General features: G+C 39.7%; 1 long non-coding RNA gene across 1 annotated transcript; it reads left to right on the forward strand.

Moving 5' to 3' along the window:
- The first annotated feature begins 6,937 nt into the window (after window positions 1-6,937).
- On the forward strand, window positions 6,938-20,048 carry LOC123386832. The gene is made up of 3 exons (XR_006601275.1): window positions 6,938-7,052; window positions 15,528-15,656; window positions 17,578-20,048. It is a non-coding gene; the product is annotated as an uncharacterized LOC123386832 (long non-coding RNA).
- The last annotated feature ends 254 nt before the right edge of the window (window positions 20,049-20,302 follow it).

Below are 20,302 nucleotides of genomic sequence, written 5' to 3' on the forward strand. Positions count from 1 at the left end.
GAGGTCTGCCCCTTGCAGTAACTAAACTCAATCCACATGCCCTGTAAAACAGGGATGGGAAAACTGAGCTTGGTAATTCTCAAAACCTGAAGAACATTACACATGCTGCAATGTTGCAGTGTGTTTATTTCTCCATCTCAAAGAATCATATTGTTTTAGAGCTGGAAGAACCCATAGAGAACATTCTGCGGTGTAGTAGAAATAACACTGTGCCTGGGGTCAGAAGATAAGGATTCAAGGCCTGAATTTTCAGGAAACTGACTAGAGGTCTCTCAACATCTGCCCCTCTCTGTGCTGGTGAGCCTCTGGCAGGATGAATCAGGGCTCCCCATGAGCATGCCTGAGAGTCAACGTCAATAGGTGGCTATTGTTTTTACCAGCCCTCAGTTTTTGTTTTGTTTAATGTTTCTGGACTTGCTTGAAAAACAGCAACAACAGGGGCAGGGCTGCCGTTGGTGTAAGAGGTGAGAAGGTGTGTCTGGAGGAGCCAAGGTGTTAGAGCAACAAAGAGAGTGAGCTATGGAGGCTGTGTAATATGACCATCTCCCTTGGCCTCCTCACGAAAACATCAGTGAAACTACATAACCCTACAGTAACTTTGGAAATTGATGTGCATGCCTCCACATGTCATGGTGTATGCAGTTGGACACTAGGGCAGTCTCTAGGAAATTCAGGGCTATTCCCATGAAATGCAACAACATGTGGTTAACTTGAATGGTAAATTAAATAATACTTAAAACAATGGTTTGGAAATGCATGTGGTAATCAGCTGTAAGTCGTAAGTCTTTGCTTCAACATGTTGACTTCGGAGATGAACAACCTGAAGATGAGAAAGCTTAGGTGATTTGGATGTAGGTACTTTGACATATTTCACAGAGATTTTTGTGAGGGTCAGATGAGGCTTAAGGCACTTGGCTTAGGGCTTGGCACATAGTAAGCACTCCGTAAATGTTACCAATCGGCGTGGATGTCGTCATGCTGTTGCTATGGATGCTGCTGGTGGTGGTCGAAGACCTACATGGGAGATACTCCAGTCCTGTGTGCCATGCAGTTCACAACAGCCATGCGGTTTTTATTTTCAAAGCCATTGTCGATCGTATTGTATCACAAATCCTGAAAAGGTAAATTTGATGGAGTAAATTAGGATAAAATAGGTCTGAAGTAAGCTTATGCAATTGTTAAAAGGCAAATAAAAAACTAACACTCTTGATTTAGCTAAAGTTATTATCTCAACAAAAGTGAGAATCGTCAACTAGAATTTTCATGGTACTTCATGTGAATATCCTAGATACTTCATGTGAATATCCATCAAGCTCTATTATTCTTTAAATTTTTTTTTTAAATCTTTACTTATTTTTGAGAGAGAATGTGTGAGCAGGGGAGGAGCAGAGAGAGAGGGAGACAGAATCTGAAGCAGGTTCCAGGCTCTGAGCTGTCAGCACAGAGCCTGATGCAGGGCTTGAACTCACGAACTGTGAGATCATGACCTGAAACGAAGTTGGACACTCAACTGACTGAGCCACCCAGGCGCCCCAATCAAGCTCTATTATTCTCAGTGCCCAGGCTCTTCCAGGCCCCAACAGAGACCTTCAGTCCAGATTTGGTGAGGTGCTGTTCATTCATGTTTGCTCATTTTTCATTCAGAAAATCTTTAGAGTGCCTTTTATGTGATAGGCACATTTCTAGCTAGCACTGATTGAGCACTTCATTTGTCTACAACTATTTTGTAAAAGAATGCGAAAGGAGAATCCTAGAAAAGAAGTCACAGTGCTGTTTACATATGAAAGGCCATGCAAACAATGACAAAACATCCTATCAACAAGGGGAAAATGAGAGATATTGGAACAAGGAAAAGTCAAGAAGTATTCAGAATTTTTGAATCCCCAGTCTTCCCAAAGGAGAAAGAAGCTATACAGTGATGCCTTGCAAGTGGTAATGGGTGTGAAACAGGGAGGGAGAGAGGGATTTCCAAAACAGGGGTATTACTGGGCATGGTAGCCAGGAGCTATGTGGTCTACTCTTCTACTCTTTCTCCCTTTCTTTCTCCCTCCCTTTCTGTCTCCCTCTCCCTCTCCCTCTCCCTCTCCCTCTCCCTCTCCCTCTCTCTCTCCCTCTCCCTTTTTCTCTTTCTTTCTTCTTTCTTTCTTTCTTTCTTTCTTTCTTTCTTTCTTTCTTTCTTTCTTTCTTTTCTTTCTTTTCTTTCTTTTCCTTCACTGCAGGGATTTTTCCTAGAAATGTGCCCCCAGAAACAGATCATCCATTTTGCACACCTCTTCACCTTTTCCCTAATCTTTTATGCTTCCATGAAGAAACTGCCAAGAGTCTACTAAAGAGAAACTCCCTGCCTTTACTGTTGGTTATTTCCAACACTATTCATCAGCCATCTAGGACCTTATGAAAAAAATGCTTCATAGGATACTAATTTCCCTTGCAATTGGGCTCCAGTCACTGTCCACTTATGGTCTATATTCTGTGAGCCATATAGATTATAAATACTGGGTTGGTTGGCTACAGAGTCTGGGATCCCACATGTAATCTCTATTCAAGTAGGCCATATAAAATGATAAAATAACCAACACTTTCTGACTTTTTCCACCATAATTAGTGTTTTATGTTCTTAAACTCTATATTAATAGAATTATAAAGCATGTGTTTCTTTGTGTCTGGCTTTTTTTGTTCAATGTAATGTTTTTGGGATTCAACTATGTTGGTGTGTATAGCAATAGTTCTTTCTTTTCATTACTGTATAGTATTCCATTGTCTGAACATTCCGCAGTTTATTTGTCCATTCAACTGTTGATGAACTTGTAAATTGTTTCCAGATTTGTCCTATTATGAGTTAGCATAGACATTCTTGTTCATGTCTTTTAGTGGACAGGCACACATTTCTCTGGGCATGTACCTAAGAGTAGAATTGTAGGACTTCCATTTAATTCATATCTTTGCAAACACTTGGTATTGTCAGTGTTTGCTTAGTATAGCTATTCTGGTGAGTGTGTAGTGACAAGCTAGATCTTGAGAATGATACTGAGTTTTATCTTATCTTATCTTATCTTATCTTATCTTATCTTATCTTATCTTATCTTAATATTATTTTAGAGAGCAAGCGAGCATGCAAGCAGGGGAGAGAGGCAGAGGGAGAAAAAGAGAGAGAGAGAGAGAGGCTCCACACTTAGCACACAGCCTGATGCAAGGCTTGATACCATGACCCTGGGTTCATGACCTGAGCTGAACTCAATAGTCGGCTGCTCAACCTACTGAGCCACCCAGGCACCCCCTAAGTTTGATTTTAAAAGACAGTCTGACACAGATTAGTACAAGGCTCTGCCTTCTTATTCCCATTAATTTTAGCCATAGGGAATTTTATCTCAATCCTAGGCTTGGTCGGGGAGAGAGGGGTTGTTGGTGGTGCAGAGCTGAGTCCTTTCTGTATGGTTTCACTGCAACACCTGATTCCAGCTGGATTCTAGTTCCTGTATTTTATTCTCTACTGTGAAAACCTGGCAATTCACTGGGCTGATATGGAGCTCTGTTATCTTACTTATAGAGTAAAAAACTTAGTGTAATCACTCCCCAAAGTGCTTTCCAGCCCTGATGGTCTATGCTTTCTCTCACACCCCTCTGTATATATCCCTCATGCATTTTGAAATGTCTGTTGGATTTCAAAATGAGGATTTAAATTATTTCCTATCTTTCTTTAGTCATACAACTTAGTTCCCTTTCCCAGCCCCCCTGTTGTCTTTCTTATTTTTGATGCAATCCTGTCTGTTATTAGTTACATAAGTTGGCATCCTTTCTAAAACTTAGTCTTTGCTTCCATATTTGTGATCCAAGAGTCCTTTTCTCACTGATATGAGGCACCTACTCTTCTATGTTCCTGAGATCTTTTCCTGCTGGTCACTAGTCACCATTTTGGTAACTCCAAAGGCCTATTTTAAGTACTTCCTTTATGTTACATCTCTGCAACATTGATGCCATTCCTTCTTAAATTCTCTCTCCCTTGGAGTCCATGGAAGGATTGCTTTCCCTCCTTTCTTTGCTTCCTTCCTTCTTTCATTCCTTCCCCACTTCTTGTGCCTGATTGTTATCAACTCAGTATCATCCTGGGCCCTTCCAGACTCTTTTGCATCTCAGAGTAGAAGCAGCTAAATTAAATTGTTCAGAATACTTCTTCCAACAGGGCTCTGGGGTGGCTTCTGCCAAAAAGAAGTACTGCACAAGATTTGGAAGACAGAAGAAAGAAAAAGCCATTTTTCTTTGGTGGCAGCTGCAGGCATGCGGGAAGTCAGCTGTCATGAGATTTACAACAGCTTCAGGAGAGTGTCTGCAAATTGCCTGCCTTGGTGCTGCAGTCAGGGTTGATTATCAGCAGGAGCTTCCCTATGATTCCTATCCATCCAAATTTCCTGAAGGCCAGTGTTCCTTTCACCTTGGTACCTTCAAATGGTTGTGTGCAAATCCCTAATTATTAGTATTCCATTGCAACCTGAAATAAAATTCTCTGAGCTCATTATGCTAGGCTAAGTCTTATAACAAATAGCAGTGGCTTAACATAGTAAGGTTATTTTTTTATCCTGTCTAATGGAAGCAGTGGTAGTAGAGACTGGACTGGGGAATGAGGGCTTCTGTTTCAAAGAGTCATTTGGGGACTTAAGTCGATGGAGGTTCTGCCATCTTCAGTAAAGCTCGTGTAGCCTGGGGCATTGGTCTCCAGCTGAGAGACAAGGAAATAAGATGAAGCAAGGTGATTTCATGCATCAGGCTTAGGTTGGCCATCACCACTTCCTCCCATATTCCACTAGCCAATCACAAGAGCCAACCTAATGGCAAGAGGGGGTATAAAATTTGGAGTAACCATTTGCCAAAATTCCTCTTATTCTGTCCAAGCCTTGGATGTTGGTGTTTCTTGGAACTCTGAGACCAGATCTTTTTCTTTCTTACTCTGCCCATTCACCTGAAAGAGATCTTACCTACCCTTCTTAATTCAACTCCTACCTCTGCTTCCGGTTTCTCCTCCACCTGAAATGTCCTTTCCTTTTTTACCCTCTGGTGAATGCCCTTTATGGCACACATGGCATCTCCTTTATGAAATTGTCTCTGAGTGTCCATTGGCACATCCCACCCTGAGCTCTTTTTTACACATAGCTATAAAACACAAGTGTTGCTGTAGAATGCAAGTCTGATGGTAGTGCATACAGTTATTTGTTAGACCTAGTCATTTACCTGTTTTCTTTTCCTGTCCAGTGCAAGTGCTTTGAGGATAAGAAAAGCAAGTTATGTATTTTGAATACCCTGCACCAACTTTTCAAGATGTAGTAGATCTTATTAAATAACGTTGAGATAAATCAATGCATTTGGCCGCCTAAATATTGACAAGTGTGAGTAACTGAACAATAGCCTTAGTGATTTTTTCAAAGAGTATAATACACATATTCTTGGTATAAATTAAAATAAAACCTCTATGATCTGGTAGAGCATGCCCACCAGTCAATATTTACCACATATATGCACAATACATTAATTAAAATACTTAATAAGGAATTTGTATACACATGCTAAAACAACTGCACCATGATTTTTTCCCTACAAGATTCTTGTAGGTGATTTCGTGCAACTGGCTTTCATTACAATAGGTCATTGACAAGGTGCATATTCAATAAGATCTTCCTGGTTCATAGATTTCCTGCCATATTCATCTGCTCTCACATGGATCCCATCTCCTTATATTCTGCTCTTTTTTCTCCTCCTCCAATCATCCCGCCAGCCATCTCTCCTCCCCTAATTTATCACCATCTTTATTGAGCTTGCAGAGTTGTGGCAGCAAGAAGAGGGAAAGAAACAGAGGAAATCCATGAAGAGACAGATATTTTTCCATAAATTTTGATTCTCGAGCAATCTTCTCTACCTAAGGCTGTGATTTTTAACAGATTTTTACAAGCATTGGTTTTATTTAGGCAAGACATCACCAAGAAATATAATTGTGACATAAACAATGTCTGTAATTTGTCTAGGGGCCATTATCTTTTCTCTGAATTAGTACTAGATCAATACTCTAGTAAGCTGTCAGGGGCATTGCATTGAAGTGATGTCTTTGTAAACAAATAAACTAACATTTTATCTAGTTTCACTAGGTACTCAGCTTGGTGAAGGGAGAGAGAGTATACAAATGTGATAAAAGTGAGTTCTTTGTCCTCAAATAATTTACTCATTTCTATCTATATGTCTACCTATCTATCTATCTATCTATCTATCTAGATACATCTATTTGAGATATTGATAATTTATGCTGATGGAAAAATTCATAGAATAAAGTTCTGCTTTAAGTTTCGTTTCAGATCAAATACTTCGTTGTTCATCTTCATTACTTTTCTGGCTTTAATTGCATCTCATTATGAGAATTTTTTCTTTTTTATTGCTTCAACTCCTGTTTGTACATTATTCAATCATTCCGCAAATATTTATTGAGCACCTACGATGCATGGGTCATTAATAGTTTTTAGGAACACACAAAGGACAAAATCCTGGCCCTCAAAGAACTTGTGACTCAGTAAGAGAGGAACAATAGACCAACAAGCATAATATAGTCACTAAGCACTATCAAGAAAAAATAAAACAGGTTAAAATGATCAAGGGGCCAGGGGGTCCATTTTTAGTGAGAATGGTCCAAGATGTTATCTCTGAGGAGGTGACATTTGAGTAGAGACATGACTGAAGTAGGAATTAATCAGGAATAGCATTCTATCTAGAAGGAACAGTAAGTGCAAAAGGACTTGAGCAGAAATGAGCATGATGCATTTATGGAACAGATAGGAGGCCTGTGTGACCAAAGTTAAGTTAACAAAACTAACTTACATGTGCATGTCTTTTTGGTCCATCTAATCTCTTTATGTTTCATTATTTTATTTGTACCTCATAATAATATAGTTATCATTTCTACTTTACAGATAAGGAAACTGATATTCAAAGCTTAACCAATGACTTGTCCAAAGAGATAAAACTTGGCTTTGAACCCTTGTCTTCAGACTCCAAATCAAGTACTTTTTCATCTTCAGGTAATGCTAGTGTTGATGTTTGTTTGGCACTGGGGTGCCCTTAGGACACTGGAAATTTTATAAAATTACTTCCAGGGAAAAGAGGGCATAAAGATCAGTAGCCACCATGAAGTGTCATAGTAGAATCATAAAGTGGGATTTGGGAGCATGACTTGGCCTTTGCTCCCTATATTGGAGTTTCTTTGGTCAGTGGAATAATTTTGAGGACATCACCCTGTCAAAGGAAGAAGCTTCCTATGGGCTAGGACAGATTGCCAAAGTAGATCTAAGGAGTAAGTCTCCAATATTCACACTGGTGCTTGGTGTGCATCTGGCCTAGAAAAGAAGTTCAGTGAAGAACCCTTGATCAGGGTCCAGACAGATTTTGATGCTCACAGGATGCTCAAAGAACTTTAGAACAGGATGAGTCCTTACAAATTAGTGGATTTGCAGCCAATCCTTATTTCTTTGTAATTTAAATCAACCGAAAATGGAGGTGATGATACATGTAGAGAAAGGCAGACTTGGTATACAATTCAACTCATTCTTCCATAAAACATTTATTGAGCACTTATTGTCAAGCACTGTGGTGGAGATAAACAGGACTGATCCCTCCACTTAGGAAGGCTGGGACCTAGAGGGAAACCAAACATGAACACACAATTATCACACGATAAAACTGTCTTGGAGGTGGCAGCTATAGAACACTTCAGAAAAATAGCAAGGGACAAACTGTGCCCCCATTCTGTGCTGTCTTGTTGAGAAAGAGAATCTTGCAGCCCTATTTCTGTTGGAGAAAGTGCTCATTTGATAGAAAACTCCTTTCTTGGCTTTTCTCAAGTGACTTGGTAGAGTTGAATAGTTTCTGGGTTTTTTTTTTTTTTTTGGCAAGCGGTCTGCATGTCATAAACATAGCATTCAATCATTAGTGAAAGCAAATTCATAGAATGGGGACTTATTGTGATAAAGCCACAGAAATTAGCTACCAATGAATAATTAAAAGTTCCCACTTTTCATAACATTTGGGAATAAAATAGGCATGTATCTGCTCAGAGTGGTTGAGAAGCTAAGGCTTGGGCAGATGATTTTTGAGATGTTAATTCTAGGTGTATGAATTTTATCATTGTCTGTGGTTAACTGTTATCTTCCAAAGTATGGAATGTATTTCCTAAAGTTATTTCATTAAGCCTGATCAAGACTTCCACTTATTAGATGATACTTGACTCTAGTTTTGCACAATTCTTTCTTTTTTTTAACGTTTTATTTATTTATTTTTTTGAGACAGAGAGAGACAGAGCATGAATGGGGGAGGGGCAGAGAGAGAGAGGGAGACACAGAATCTGAAGCAGGCTCCAGGCTCTGAGCCATCAGCCCAGAGCCCAACGCGGGGCTCGAACTCACGGACCGCGAGATCGTAACCTGAGCTCAAGTCAGATGCTTAACCGACTGGGCCACCAAGGCACCCCTGCACAATTCTTTCTAAATAACTTCCTCTAGTCTGAGACTCATACACGAAAGAGCTCAGAGGATGGGAATTCCAGCACTCTCTGTGGTCTAACTGCTGGCACTTACCTGGTAAGTTCCTTGAAGCCTTACCTTCTTGCTGTATATCCTCTTAATTCCTGCCTTATTCTCTCATTTTTTATGTTCTCCTTAGTCTTTCAATCTGACCCACTGTGTGGTTATCTGAGTGACTCCCTGGACCCTACACTACTGAGACGTAGGTTCTGTGTCAGCCTGTCTTGCGACATGGTCCCAACTTCCAACCAGAAGCTGCCTCCACTATGAATATCAGGCAGTCCAGCCAGGTTCTGATCACCTCTATCAGGTTAGACAGCTTCCAACCTTTCCATCACACCAAATTCATTCACAGGAAACCCACAGAACAAAGGACGAGTAAGATAACTTTTAGTACAAGACTGTCTAGAGACTTGGGAAATAGAATGGATACACAACCATTGTCATAAATCTCACGACTGGGTGGGCTTCCTTCACTGTGTCCTAACAGCTGACCACTGTTTTGAAATGAAAAATGGTCTCTAAGCTAAGAGATGTTTCAGATGAATACTTGTATAGTTGATCTTTATTGTTTGTGGGTTTCATATTTGTGAATTCACCTCCTTGCTGGAGTTTATTTGTAACTCTAAAATCAATACTCTGTGGTGCTTTTGTGGTCATTCATCAACATGCACAGGGCAGAGGAGAATTTGAGTTGCTTGATGCATACATTCCCAGGTGATGTCAAACAAGGTACCCCTCTGTCTTCTTGTTTCAATTTTCACATTGCAAATGACTGTCCCTTTTGATGTCTATTTGCTGCACTTTTTTTTTTGCATTTTTTTAATTTGTTGGTAATTATAGTGTTTAAAACTGTCCTTGATCATAGTGCTGAAGTGATGGCTAGTTTTTCCTAAGTGCAACAAGGCTGTGATGTGTCTCAGCAGAGAAAATATGTGTTAGATAAGCCTCATTCAGGCATAAGTTATAGTGCTGTTGGCTGTGAGTCTGATGATAATGAATCACTGATATATATTAAAGTGTCTTTAAACATAAAACATGGTTATGTATCACTCAGTTGACGAAAATGTGAGCAGAGCCTCACAAGAACCTAACCCTGAATTTCCCCTATGAGCAATGGGTCAGTATTCATTGATTCAGTGTTTGTGGCAAATTTACAGAACATAACTACAAGGAATAATGAGAATCAATTGTATATTTTTTATTAGCACCTAAAAGGAGTCACTTATGAACCTATTTGCTATCACATAAAGATTGGAGAAAATAATTTTGAAATTTGCGCAATCTTCTCTAAAAAATAAAAGAAATACAACTGTTTATGAGTTAAAGTAATTGTTTACAACCCACAGAGCCTATTCAATTTATTGAGATTTATTTTCTCCAACTCTTTGCAAAGAATGTTGAATTTCAAGGCAAGGAAACAAAGAAAGGCCACCTCCTAATCAGCCCCTGCATTTGTGGAGAACAAGGCTATTCTCTACAGAGTTTTGTGAAACATTCATAATTCATAGAAGGGGCCATCTGAAAGCATTTCCTAGAATTGTCACAAAATTCTGTCAGCTCCTGCAGTGATGAGAAAGTACAGTCTTGTGAATATGATTAAGGTGCATTGGAATCTAAGAAAACCATCAATAGCCACTCCAGCTCTCTTCACGCTCTTGGAATGTAGTCTCTAGAAGAAAGTCAGTTCTGACAGATGATTTCATGGCATTTTACTCAGTGTGGGATGTATTTTAGAAGCAGTGTATCAAAACCTTGACCTTTGCTTTATTTTCTCTTTATTGTTGATTTAGAAGATTAGAAGCACTCCAAAACCTTTTTCTAAATGTCTTCCCATATATGCAGCAAAAAGAATTCAGAAAGGATTTGACACACATTGTAGAAGCATAAATCAGCTAAGGGGAGGATATTTGCAAATTGCTTTCTCCTTTATAATTTCATCTCATTAGGAAAGAAGGGACAGGTGGGTGTGCTAGCAGTTACAGATCAGGAATTGCATTTACTTTCTAGAAAGTGAGGATCTTGTGGTATGAAACCCCCTTCTGGGAAAACTATGCACGTTTTTATTATGTATAAAAATCCTTCTCTGCTGGATTTTTTTGCAGTGTAAAGAAATGCATAAACCAAAATTAGAAACTGCTTAGCTTTTAAATTTTATTGACTTCTTAGGTTTGGTGTAAAAAAAAATAAAGGAAGAATCCCACAATCAAATTTTTATTTCCTTGGTGGATTAAGATGAACATGGCAAGTATATTTGTGTAATATAGTCATTGAGTCATTAACAACCACTGTACTTAATAGACCAAGGATGAAGGCCTGTGGTCTAGGAGTTCCAAGGCCTGATGAGTGGTACTTGTGGTAATATTTGCATAATCATATTGTTAATAAACCCTGCTTTCTAAATACAGACATCTTGAGTTTCAACTCTGAGGTCTTCTGATGATGCAGGGGGTAAACATGATGATTTCAGAATGTGCAATAGTTCTAATGATAATGAGTATTTGCAATCATTTTATATGTCATGTTATTTCATCTTTATTATAGCCCTGTGGAGATATCAGTAAATAAGTATTTATTCAACGCTTCCTTTGAACTCTTAAAATTTTTTGTTGTGATAAAACATCCATAACATAAAACTTACCACGTTAGCCATTTTAAGTGTGCATTTCAGCGGGTTCAAACATATTCACAATGTTTGTAAGCATCACCACTATCCAGCTCCAGAATATTTTCATCTTCCTCTTGGGGAGGAGGAATTTTCTCTGTCCTTGAAGGTCCTTCTGGCTGGGCTAAGAATCAAATTGACAAGGGATAGATTAGCAGGACAAAATCAAAATTAATTTCATACATACAGGGAATCTACACAGAGATGAAATTCCAAACACAAGGAAGATGAGATATATAAGACATCCTGAACCACAGAGAAGAGAGTAGGAATCTGGGACTTCAAAGGGAAGGAATGCAATTCCTAGAAAGATGAAAAAGAGCAAATGTCTGCTGGACCACTCAGAAACAATGGGACATAGAGGACTTTGATCAAATAAGCCTTGGTATATTCCTCCCTGTCTACTATACTTAGTTCATAGCATAATGTAGTTATCTATGATGATAGCTCTCTTCCTGAGCATGTTTTCTATCTAAACTTTTAGGCAGTTAAGAGGGAAGTAAAGAGCTTTTCCTGAATCTGCTGGGTTTTGATTGCTTTTAACTCAAAATAATCTTCATGCCAAAGAGGCCCATCTTGGTGAGGCCTGCCCTTGGCCCCTGAAATTCCATTTGAAAATGGAAACTTGGTACCCATTAACACTAACTCCCTATTTACTCCTCTTCCTAGGCATCTGCCCCCCCCAACCCCACCCCTGGGATGCTCTATTATACAATCTGCCTCTGTGAATGCTTGCTCTAGGTAACTCATGTAAGTGGAATCATACAATATGTGTCCTTTTGTGACTGGCTTATTTCATTTACCATAATGTCTTCAGGGGTCATCCATGTTGTAGCATATATTGGAATTCCATAACTTTTCAAGACTGAATAAATAATTAATTTTTCAAGACCTGCCAGTTGGTCAGACACTGTTGTAGACCTGAGATGCTTACTAGGACATGCATGCATTTGCTTTTCCCCAGTGGTCTCCATACTTCAGAAGCTCCATTATTTTGCCGTAACTCCTTGCTTCTAGGATCCATTGCAATGTCTTCTCCTTTTCCAAACCCAAACTTGGAACTCAGGTTACTACTCTTTGGGTAATGTTATAAATATGTAATTATTGGTAATCTATGCTAATCACTAAAAATTGGCCCACCCAACAGTGTTATGAGTATAGTAAAACAGTGACATCCTTAAACCAATGCTTCCAACAGAATGTTTAATGGTATGCCAAAGGAAGTTCCATGGTGCTGCACAGAGGACCACCATTTTTAATTTATCCCCTGGTCAGGTGTGACTTCTGCCCGATGGAATAAATCAAATTTCTCATTCCTAGAATGAGAGAGATCACCAAAGCAAACAAAAAATCTTATCCCCATGATTAACAAAGCAAGCAACTGACATTTCTCAGAACATATTGGAAGGAGGAATCTCCATGGAGCCCAAATGTAGATGAAATCTTTGAGCAAATTTGTAAAAACATTAAAGACTGAGGACTAGATATAAGGATGCAACCATCCTAATGCAAAGTGTCATGGAAAACACAAGAGCATCAGTATAATTGGGGTAATATAAGGATAAAAAAATATCCCAGTAGGACCAGAAGCAGATTCTCTTCACCTTAGTAGCCAAGTTTTCAAACAAGCTCCCAGTATATAGGAGCTAGAATTTTATTTCAGAACACTACAATAATATTTGAAGCCTGTCATACTAGGTTTTATTAACAGCATGGCAAATATATTTTAATTCCACAATATTGGCTTAGTAATTCTCTACCATGTTTTGTTGTATTCAGAAAATCCCAAGTTAATGAATTCCTCTAGGTCAGTGGGCGGCTCTCAAACTTGAGCATACATTAGAATGACCTGGAAGGCTTGTCAAAACTAGATTGCTGGCCCCACCTCCAATTTCTGATTCAGTAGATCTGGCATGGAGCCTGAGATCTGCACCTCTGACGGTAATGCTCCTTATCTGGGGACCACATTTTAAGAAATCCTGGGTGTATCTACAGAGACCAGAATCAAATGCGTTAAAGGTCAGCTGAGATTCTGATACATATTTTTCAAAATTGCTCATTTTTTCTGTCCTCATTGTTACCATTGGGATTCAAGCTACCAACAGTGTCTCCTCAACTTCAACGGCCTTCAAACTAATCCCACACTTCCTATCTTGCTTCCCTCCATTTTTTCCTTTACAAAGCAGCTATGGTTTTCTTTCAAAACCTGAATGAGATTATCCTACTTTTCTGCTTAAAGCTCATCAAAAAATTTTCATAGCACTGATTCTGTACCACCCAGCCTCCTTACTATGGCTATCCAGGGCTTGTGTGAACTCAGCCCCACCCAGCTTTCCATTCTCGTTCCTTCTTCTGCTCTTCTCCCTCTCCTTCACTAAGCTCCAAGCACACTGACATCCTTTCAGCTTCTTCAACCATACCAAAATTTCCTCCTTCTGGACTTTGTAACCCACTCTACCCTTTCCTGCCATAACCTCTCCCCACCTGTTCTTTGCCTGGCTAGTTTTTTTCAGTTCTATCAGGTATTAAAACTTAAATGTCATCTTCTCAGAGACACTTTTTCTCATCATCCATACTTATGGAGGTCCCTCTTTTTATCCTGCCTCTTATTACACTCTATTATTTTCCTTCCTATCTCTCATCCCAATTTGTGATTGCCTACTTATTTTTTTAGTTACTTGTTTGCCATGATTACATTCTAAGCTGCCTGAGAATGAGACCACATCAGCACAATGCCTGAGAGACAGCAGGTGTTCACTTGGTTGGATCACAGAGGGGACAGGAGCAGGCAAGCTATTATTGAGTGTGATGTTCATTTTCTGGGTTCATCTACTGCTTTTAGAGTAAGGAATCTGTCACTTGGAGCCTTTGCTACTTCAATTAATGCTACTTGATGCCTTTGCTCTGAGTCACAGCCAATCCATCTTTGATTACTGAAATTTTAGTGGCCTACTTCAGCACAGTTAGTGACTAAAGCATGAGGCTTGGCATCAGTGCCCTTCTTGTATCCCTATGATAGTCCAAAGAGTCTCCTGAGAGGGCTGCCCAAAGAGCTAAGGAAATCAAGAGATGCTTTGATTAAATAATTAGTTGGAATGTGCCCAGATGAAAGAAAGAAATGATCCTTTGGCCCTCTACATACAGTATATCACAGGCCACATTTAGAGATTGTATTTAGTTTGGAGTAACACATTTTTAAAAGGAGGAAGTTGGAATTGTTCAGTAGAGGGCAGCCCATAAGTCCAGAATTTGGGAAGTGGGTTGCAAGAAAAGCAGTACATGAACAGGGAGAAACCTGTGGAGGGAGAAGCTACAACCCTGGAAGAGAATGAAGCTTGTTCTAATTTGTCCCAAGGGGAAGAACAAATTTCAGATAAAAGTTACAGGGAACCTGATTTTGGGTCAACATAAGGGAGAATTCCCGACAAGTAGAGCTTTTGAAACACAGAATGGGGAGGGGCATCTGGGTGGCTTAGTCGGCTAAGTATGGGACCTGGGCTTAGGTCATGATCTCATGGCTCGTGAGTTTGAGCCCCACAATGAGCTTTACGTTGACAGCATGGAACCTGATTTGGATTTTCTGTCTTCCTTTCTCCCTCCCTCTCCCCTGTTTGCTGTCTCTCTCTCTCTCTCTCTCTCTCTCTCTCTCAAAATAAACAAACAACAAAAAATCAAAAGAAAAATAGAATGGACTTGTTCTGTTATTATTCTAATAAATGTGAGGGAATGAGCCCCTCTCATTGCTGGAAGTGTTTAGCCAGGAATACTGAGGAGGGTGGAAGGAAGGAGGGAATTAACATTTACTGTGATCTAGTCACTTTACCTATATAATTATATAGAGGAAACCCTATTTTCTTGGCAACAGACTCTTCCAATCCCCTACCATCTTTCGGGGGGAGGAGATTTTTTGAGAAGCCTTTTAGGTGGGAGTGGTGTTGAGATGTCCCCATGCTGGAGGAGTAGTAGATGGTCATAGTTCAGTTGCTTAACAAACGTTTTTTCTCTTTCTCTCTCTCTCTCTTTGAATTCCATTTGCATATTAAGGAAAGAGCTCAATATTTCAAGATAAAGGGGAAGCATGGGGGAAAACTTTTAAGGCAATATTTGCAGGGAAGAAAAAAAATGTGAGATGAGGTAGCTGCCAGGGGAAAGAAACTTTTAGAGAAAAACAAAGATGCTTACTGGGAAATTTGATGACATTTATGTTATGGGATGTCCAGTACAAAATATTTTTTTCCACCATCTTCCTACATAATCTTTAAAATATAAATTTCTTTATTAATGAGCTGTGGTCTTGTCTATGTGATTTGCAGACCAATAAGTGCTGAATGTGGCCCCCAAATTGGTTCAGAGCAACCATGGTGGACCGTGGGAGAAGAACCAACAGGATGCAGTGGGCATCAGTCTTCACAGACAAATGAGGAAGATGAGCCAGTGAGAAGGTAAGTCCTTTTTCTAGGTCACTAGATGATTTGTCTGATTTCTACTATCCTAGAGGGAACTTGAAGGGAATTCCTTCTTTAGATGTAATGTTACACCAGATTACTTCCAATATCCTTTTTATCTCTTAAAATTTCCCGAAGCAGGAAAGACTGTAATGAGAGTGACCTCACCTCTCTGACAGTGCAAGAACAAAGAGTTGTAGTAGTGATGTAAATAAAGATTATGAGGTTGTTATTTCTTATGGCTGGGCTAGGTGCTATAGGTAGGGCCAGCTTTATGGGTGTGTGACCAGTGCAGTCACACAGGGTCTCCTTGTCCTTATAAGGAACTCCACACTTGGTTTAAAGTTTTATGGTTGTTGTCATCTCAAAATTATTATTAATTTAAAATTCTTAATAATTTTTCATAAGGAACCCTGCATTTTCATTTGTATTGAGCCTTTCAAATTATGTAGCTGGTCCTGGCTATAGCTAAAGGAGTTTTAAACGCTTGGTACCAACATATCATTCAATGAGCCTAATAATGTTTTAGAAACCACAGAATCTTGGTCTTGGAAGAGATCTTGGGAGATCATTCCATTTAGTAGATTTCACTCTTCTCTGTATATCAGAATTAGCTGAAGAACTTTTGAGAAATAGGTATATCTGGATCCCAACTCCAGAGATTCCAGACTTAATTGGCTTGGGGTGGGGGACATTATATTTTTTTAAAAAGCTTTCTAGATGATTCTAAGAACCTCTATTCTAACTCATTGGTACCTAGTATTGTATAGTTAAGCATAACCTGTTATATTTTATTTATTAATTTAATAAATACCTACTAAAGTTCTACTATGCACAGATCATTCTAATAAATTTTATAGGAGATAGAAAAATGAATAAACCAAGGCCATTGTCCTAAAATAATAATATAAGGAATTTTCCAATTGATTTGACCACCTGATCCATCCTCCTGGTTCTCTGGGGATGTCTCTGGTCTCCTTCTCATTTTTCATACTGCGTCTTGAGTATCATTACACAACTTCCTCTCCCTAGAGGACCTGAAGCCTTTAAACAGTGTAACATATTTTTTTTTACTCATGAAAATATTTGAGCTCCCAATGTAATCCCTGCTTTTAGGCAGTACCATACTCCTAGAAGAATTGGCATATGCACTTAAAAAGCCCATTGTTGGAAGAAATTTATGTATTTTTACAATAAGCAGTCACAATGAGTATAGTCATGCTTTAAAGCAAAGCCCATACATTCCTCTCTCTTGGGATCTCACCATCATCACCACCTGGGTTATAATTTAAATTTGAGATGCTTTATACCATTTTATTTTCCTTGGTCTGAAACTAGCAGAGCATGTGCTTCAACCATACAAATGCACAAGGTAGGTGTGGCACAGCTCCTGTTTTGAATCTCAAAAGGTGTTTATTGTCGCTGTGTTTGGGAGGATGAGGAATAGGGGATACATTTTATTTATTTATTTATTTATTTATTTATTTATTTATTTATTTATAATTTTGGAGACAGAGAGTGTGCTTGAGCAGGGGAGAGGGGCACAGGAAGAGACAGAATTTTTTTTTAACATTTATTTATTATTGAGAGACAGAGAGACACAGAACGTGAGCAGGGGAGGGGCAGAGAGAGGGGGAGATACAGAATCCGAAGCAGGCTCCAGGCTCAGAGCCTGATGTGGGGCTCAAACCCACGAATCATGAGATCGTGACCCGAGCTGAAATCGGTCACCTAACAAACTGAGCCACCCAGGCACCCGAGAGAGAGAGAGAAAGAATCTTAAGCAGGCTCAGCATGGAGTCTGTTGCAGGGCTCAATCCCATGACCCTAGGATCATGACCTGAGCTGAAATCAGGAGTCAGATGCTCAACTTATTGAGCTACCTGGGAATTAATTCTTAATGTTTCTCTTGCTTTAGGATTTTCTTGGCTACAGGGCCATGAAAGGCTCTCATTGATGCCAAAACCAATGGGAAATTGGTTTAAGAATTCACCAGGACATGTCTTTCCAGCCCCAAGGTCACTGAAGCCCCTTACACCAGTTCAGGAGCAGTTACCATCCCTCCCTGAGGATCTCCTGCTTCATCCACAAGTCCTATGGTGGAAGTTCACAGGTTTAAAAATTTTTTTTTAATTATTTTTTTTAAATGAAGGATCAATGAGAGCTCCAAAGAGTATGAAAGGGACAGTTTTACTTTACCCTTGGTCCATCAAAGGAGAAGACCTACTGTTTAAGGCTTTTGAAAGACGAGTGTGCAGGTGAATGCCCACTCTTCTCAATCACCACCTCTACATACTTAGTTATCTTTTTACATGGTCTCTGTCGCACTTGACAGTAGGAGAGAATCTATTTCCCTACCACACCCTCCAGCCGTGGCTGTTTGCCTCCGCTAACCCAATTTTTAGGTGCTTATTTTTAGAAGATGAAGACAAAATTATGAATAAAAAAGTAGGCAAATGATTGGACAAGAAAAGAATTCACAACTAATTATTGAAGACTTGGAGACCCAGCATTTCTTGAGATCTTTGTAGGCAATTTTCCAGAAATGCTTACATGGAAATGCTTCCTTATTGCAACCTGGCTTTTCCTAACCACCTAGAACACTGCATCTCTCAGTAACTCCCAGTGTTTGTGAGGTCCTGATGCTGAAGTGTCCTCAGCTTCAAGGTGAGGCATTCCAATTCCATCCCAGTCTTCTCATCAGCCAGAGACAAGAGGATGATTCACTCTGGGTTTTTGTTGTTGTTGTTGTTGTTGTCGTTTTGCAAGGGGATGCTCCTCACTGATGTGAGCATTAGCTTCTGTTAGAGACAATATAGTCGTCTCTCATTTGAAGAATGACTTCTTCCTCTTAAAGTAACTCTAATCTTACCAGTTGTTAATTATAGATCCCCATATTATTGTGTTGTTTCTGGCTCTGGCTTAAATTACAAGAGGTTGTATTAGCTATGTGACTCTGCCAATACCACCCAGGTGGGAAACATCAGCTTTTGCTTCCAAATTTCCCTCCTAAAAGAAGGAAATTCTAGTTTTTCCCGCCACATGTGTCCTGCTGACTCAGACAACAAGCATGTGGTGGGAGGAGACCATGTTGGCAAAGGTCCTCTGCATGCCCCATGCACCTTATGGACACACTGGTAACAGGAACCAGTGCATACGTGCCTGTGTTGTCATCAACATGGTCTGCATCAAGAATGTCAGGAATGGCTTCCAAGTTGCATGAATTTGTTTTGCTGTGTCTTGAACGCAGAGGGCATTTATCCCGGCCGGGTAAAGCCTGTATACACCTAACAGAGGAAATGACACATGTTAAAATACTTTAAAAGTAGAATTTTTGTTGAACCGTGATAAGCCTGGAGCTGATGTTCTTTAAATGACCATCCAGAATTCATTCCATACTAAACTTCTCTGGAGAATGTATGACGGTGAGAAAGGCTGTTAGCTTAACAAGACCATCAAATGGACTGACTAATCTCTTATTTCGCTTTCTCTCTCCATGGAGGTTCTGCTTTGAGTCTGCTTGAGTTGAATAATTCTTCAGTGTTGCTCTGAATGGTATCTAAACATGTCTCTTCATGTTAGCTTTGCCCTATTGTCTTTAAGCTTTCACTAGCTTCTCTGGATTATCGAAGGAGGAAGCAAAAACTAGTGCCCTACTCACAGTCTCTGGAAGCAATAGGACAAGAATGAGAAGGAGGTGGGGATAAAAGGAAAACCAAACTCAAAAGAGCAGTTGGGTGTCACAGCAAATGCTCCCAGCCTGTAGCAAGCATCTGGTAACATAACCTCACCTGCTCTCCTACCACAAGTGTCAAATAATTAGTGGAGTCCCTTGTCTTCTGTAGAGAAGCATTTTGCTTAATATATGTAAATAGAAGACCTGCATAATTTATTTTGGAAAACAATGTACAAGATTGAAAGTAAACCAGTAAAGCTTTCTTTTAAGAGAAACATACAAAAATGGAAATGAAAAAGACCATTTGAGCTTGCATTCTTGATAGAGCCTTCACCACTGTAGACAATGTTATGAGAGGGGCAGGTATGGCTGGATTTTAATGAAAACTTCCCTTAAATTCATGCTCAGTTTGTGCCACACGGAGTCCTGTGTCCTTGTCACAAGAGCTCTCTCAAGAAGGTACCATTATTCAAATTAAACATGCCGTGCTGGGTCAAATAGTGTCTCCCCATCCCACACTCCAAACTCACACCCACCTGGTATCTGAGAATGATACTTTATTTGGAAATGGGTATTTGCAGATATAATCAAGTTTAAATGAGGTCATACTGAATTAAGGTGGACCTTAATCCAATGAGTGGTGTTCTAAGAAGAGGGGTACTTGGACACAGAGACAGAGAGGAGAGCGCCATGTGAAGACAGAGGCAGAGGTTGGAGTGATGCATCTCTTTTTTTTTTTCAATATATGAAGTTTATTGTCAAATTGGTTTCCATACAACACCCAGTGCTCATCCCAAAAGGTGCCCTCCTCAATACCCATCACCCACCCTCCCCTCCCTCCCACCCCCATCAATCCTCAGTTTATTCTCAGTTTTTAAGAGTTGGAGTGATGCATCTCTAAGCCAAGGAACAGCAAAGATGCTGGCAACATCAGAAGCTAGAGCCTTCAGAGAAGGCATGACCCTGC

The sequence above is a fragment of the Felis catus genome, chromosome B4 (genome assembly GCF_018350175.1).
Source record: "Felis catus isolate Fca126 chromosome B4, F.catus_Fca126_mat1.0, whole genome shotgun sequence".
Classification (NCBI taxonomy): domain Eukaryota; kingdom Metazoa; phylum Chordata; class Mammalia; order Carnivora; family Felidae; genus Felis; species Felis catus.